This window comes from Salmo salar, unplaced genomic scaffold (assembly GCF_905237065.1).
Source record: "Salmo salar unplaced genomic scaffold, Ssal_v3.1, whole genome shotgun sequence".
Classification (NCBI taxonomy): Eukaryota; Metazoa; Chordata; class Actinopteri; order Salmoniformes; family Salmonidae; genus Salmo; species Salmo salar.
Genome location: NW_025548921.1, coordinates 1 through 5000, shown reverse-complemented (window position 1 = coordinate 5000; position 5000 = coordinate 1). Strand labels below are relative to the sequence as shown.

The following is a 5000-nucleotide window of genomic DNA, read 5'->3' as shown; positions in this document are numbered from 1 at the left end:
CTGGGGGGAAGCTCGGGGGACTCACAGGTTTTAGGGGAAAGCACAGCACAAACAAGTAACTCGGGGGGTGAAGAAATGGAGAGGGTTTTAAGTTTAATGACAATAACAGAGACGGGTATGAACACGGGGAGCACAACGACGACAATATATGAGACGGAGATGAACACGGGGAGCACAACGAACATTCCAGAATCGGCGATGAACACGGGGAGCACAACGGACGAGGGTGTAAAGAAGAAAAGTTGGCTGGATGAAATGGACTTGGAGGAGATATCGGACTCGGATGATGGGGAAAAGTTTGAAAGAATGAGAGGAGGATACAGGAAGAGGAAAGCAGCGGAGGGGGGAGAGAAAGGGTGGAAGAGGAAAGAAACTGGATAAAAGGTAGAGGATAATGAAATTATATTTTATAATTTTATTATTTATTAGTATGGTAACAATAATGTCGATAAATGCGAATGGGTTGAGAACAATAGGAAAATTTAATAGAATAGTACACATAAAGAATTCTGATATTTTATGTATTCAAGAGACGCACTGGGATAATATGTGTGTTTTAGAAATTCAGAAAATATGGAGGGATTTTATTTATGTAAACAATGGTAGGGGGAATTCATGTGGGGTTGCAATTTTAATAAGGAAGGATGTAGTAGAAAATGTGAAGAAGATATATAATGATAATAATGGGAGGATTTTAATTTTAGATTTTGAATATATGAGTAGGGTTTTTAGGATTATAAATATTTATGCGCCGAATAATGAAACAGAGAGAAGGAATTTATTTTTAGAATTAGCGAAATGGTGCAAGGGAAACTGTATTTTAGTTGGGGATTTTAATGTAAAAATGGATAGACTAGATATGACAAGGGGAGCTATTTTTAGAAGTGATGTATCTAGGGGGGTTTTAAGGAAAATGATGGTTGAAAACAATTTAATTGATATATGGAGGGAGGAGAATCCGAATAAGAGAGAATTTTCTAGAAGGCAGGTGGTTTTAGGGGAATTGAAACAGACACGGATAGATTTGGTTTTAGTAAATGAAGGGTTAAGGAATTTTATGAAGGATATTAAATATATTTTTACAACTTTTAGTGATCATGCTGGGTTAACATTTTCGGTGGGGTTAGATAAGGAAAGGAAAGGGGGGAATATGGTGTATGAATGCAGGGTATCTAGGTGATGAGGAATACGGGAAACAACTTAAATCTTTGATAGAAGATGAAATGGAGGATAAGAAAAAGGGAATGATAAGTGCAAGTGGTGGGAAAATGTTAAGGAAAAAATAAAAGTTTTTAGTATTAGATATGCAAGGAAGAAGAGGAGTAGGATGATAAGAGCAGAAAATTATTTAAGAACAAAATTGAATGAAGAAATGAAGAAATGTGATAGTGATCCTGATTATACTATTGAAAGGTTTTTAGATTTAAAAGCAAAATTGAGCAAATGTGAAATAGAGAAGTGTAAGGGTGCAATTATTAGAAGTAGGGCAAAATATGTTTTAGAAGGGGAGAAATGTACCTCGTTTTTTTCTTGGTTTAGAAAAAACTAAACAGACGAAATCATATATTAGTGAGATTGAAAATGTAAAGGGTGAAGTGGTAAATGATTATGTTGAAATATTAGAAACTGTACAGAATTTTTATAAGGATTTATTTAAGAAAGGGGAGGTGGATGAGGGGTGTGTAAAAGAGATTTTAAGTAGTGTGGATGTGCAAATTGGTGTTGAAGATAAGCAAATGTGTGATAGGAAGATAACAATGGATGAAGTGAAAGATGCAATTAAGGGTTTACAAATAAATAAAAGTCCTGGAGTAGATGGACTAATTGCAGAGTTTTATAAAATGTATGAAAGTATTTTAGCACCTATTTTATTAGAAGTATATCAATATATGGAAGACAATGATACTGTTTCAGATTCCATGGTGACAGGGCTGATATCGATTTTATATAAAAATAAGGGGAGCAAACTGAAACTAGAAAATTATAGGCCAATTAGTTTATTAAACTCAGATTATAAGATTTTAGCTAAGATACTGGCAAATAGGATGAAGATGGTTTTAAATGATATTATAGCACCTACACAAAATTATAGTGTGCCTGGAAGAGATATAGCAGATACCATAACTACACTTAGAGATGTGATAAATAAAATGAATAGTGACAAGATGGGGGGATTGTTTTAAGTATAGATTTTAATAAAGCTTTTGACAGGGTGGAACATGATTTTATGTTTAGGGTACTGGAAAAGTATGGGTTTGGAAATGGTATAATAAGATGGATAAAATTATTATATAGAAAGGCTAAAAGTAGGGTTAAATGTAATGGGGTTTTAACAGATTCTTTTATTCTTGAGAGGTCAGTGAGACAGGGGTGCCCTTTATCAGCTTTATTGTTTGTTTTATCGGTAGAACCCTTAGCGGCATACCTTAAAAAGATCATTTTATAAATTGTGTAGAGACTCCGCAAGGAGGTTTTAGTTTAATTCATCAATATGCAGACGATACCACAATTACAGTCAGAGATGAGGGAAGTGTTAAAAGGGTGATGGAGTGTTTTAAAGTATATGAGAAAGCCTCAGGAGCTAAAGTGAATATGGAGAAGTCAGTAATAATGTATGTTGGGAAGAATAATGAGGGGACTTTTCCTTTTAAGGTGGTAAATGATTATTTTAAGGTGTTAGGTGTGTTTTTAGGGGTGAAGGAACAAGAAGCTAGGGATCTGACATGGAGTGGGGTTATAAATAAAGTTAGGAAGGTAGTAAATATGTGGAGGGGGAGGGCTTTGAAATTAAAAGGGAAAGTAATTGTTGTAAATTCCTTGCTGATGTCAATTTTTATTCATGTCATGAACGTTTTAGATGTACCAGAATGGGTTTTATCTGAAATGAATACGATTTTAGTTGATTTTTTATGGGATGGGAAAGGAGCGAAAATTTCTTTTAAAACATTGATTGCAGGATATGAGGAGGGGGGGTTTGAAGTTGGTGGATTTAAATGTAAGGAAAAAAAGCAATTAGAGTTAAAATGGTACGGAAATATTTATATGGTGAACTAGATTATGGATGGAAAAGATTTTTTAAGGAGTATTTGCAGGAGGTTGGGAGGATGGGGGACAATGGTTTATTGATGTGCATGAAAAAAGAAATGTTAAGTAATATACCATTGTTTTATAGAGAAGTGTTTGAAGCTTGGGGGAGTTTTTACCAAATATTTATTATGAGTGTACCATTTTAGACAATATTTTAAATCAGCCAATTTTCTTAAATCCCAAGATACAATATAATAATAAGATGTTGTTTTGTAAATATTTTATGAGGGCTGGGATGAGACAGATTGGGGATATTTTATACGAGGTCATTCCAGGGTTTCTTACTGTACAAGCGATTTATGATAATGTTTGTGAAGTAGAAGATGAAATAAGTAAAACTACAATAGAAAATATGTATAAGAGAATTTTAGGGTGTATTCCTGAAGAATGGGTGCTTTTAATAAATACAGAGGTGGTTGAGAGAGCTAAGGGTTTACCGGTTTTATATTATGAAAGTAATGGGGAGAAACATGTTTTATCAGGTTTGAAAGTTAAAAAGATTTATGAAAATGTATTTTAAGAGAGATAAAAGCTCCTGCTTCAGAAAAAGTGTGGTCTAGGGTATTTGTAAATATCGATGTAAAATCAATATGGAAGAATGTCAATGTCAAATATAATACTATAGAATGTGAAGATAATGATTTTAAATTGAAACATAATAGGATTTTTACGAACGTGGTTTTACATCAAATAAATAGAGACATTAAAAGAGAATGTGATATTTGTGGTACGGAGGTGGAAAATTTTATGCACTTTTTTATTGAATGTAGTAGATTACAATGGTTTCATGAGTTTATAAAGGGGCTTTTAGAACAACATTGGGGAGAAGATATTGTAAATGGGGTTGAGTGGAGGATGTTGTTTCTATTTGGTATAAATGGAAAAAGCAAAGTTTTTAATATTAATTTGATGAATTTTGTTCTTAGCCATGCTAGATACGCTGTAAGACAAAGAAGGAATTTAGGACATTATGAAGGGAAAATTGTGAGTGTGGAGGTTTTATTTAAAAGTATTTTAGAGAAAGATATTGAACTAATATATAAATATGGAGGATGTAATTTTGAAAAACTGTTTGTGTGGGGGAGCACTTTTATCGAAATTGATCAAAATGGAAAACTTGTTTTTAATTATTAATTGGTTTTAGTGGATGATTGTGTTTATTTTAATTGGTTTTATTTTCTTTTCTTTTTTGATTTTGTAAAAGGATGAATTGTTCATCCTTTTTTATTATTATTGTTTGAATATTGTAAATATTATGTGTTTTTTCATAATAAAAGATAAAAAAAAAAAAAAGGTACGCCCGATCTCGTCTGATCTCGGAAGCTAAGCAGGGTCGGGCCTGCTTAGTACTTGGATGGGAGACCGCCTGGGAATACCAGGTGCTGTAAGCATTTTGTCCACGAGGGTGTGCTCTTGCTCTATTTCATCAGCAACACTGCCTTGTAGTAAGCATTTAATGATGAATTGACTAAATGCAGCTTCCTGCCTTTTAATAGGATCAAATTTCCTTGTGTTTTCAATTAGCATCTGCCTTGTATTTATAAGACAAACAAGAATATTGTTGCTGAATGCAGCTTGTGTGTGCTTTGTGCTCCTTTGCCCTGTTCAAATGATGAAAGGAAATAAAGTTTGTATTTTATCCAACTACCTGTGCTAAAAAGTGATGGGAACAGTGTTTGTAATTTCTTCTACTTTTCAGTGACACAAAGTTCAAGCTGCTTATCTAATTGGTGAAAATGCAATGTCTGTTTATCACACTCACTTTGACTATATATGTTGTAGCAAGAGATTGTTTCTCGCTTACGGCCATACCATCCTGGGTACGCCCGATCTCGTCTGATCTCGGAAGCTAAGCAGGGTCGGGCCTGGTTAGTACTTGGATGGGAGACTGCCTGGGAATACCAGGTGCTGTA

At 33.9% G+C, this 5000-nt stretch overlaps 1 non-coding gene across 1 annotated transcript; it reads left to right on the top strand.

Annotated features, from left to right (window-relative positions):
* Positions 1 to 4885: 4885 nt before the first annotated feature.
* LOC123733862 (5S ribosomal RNA) lies at positions 4886 to 5000 on the top strand (the record flags this gene model as incomplete). Its single annotated transcript, XR_006764225.1, has 1 exon — positions 4886 to 5000. It is a non-coding gene; the product is annotated as a 5S ribosomal RNA (ribosomal RNA).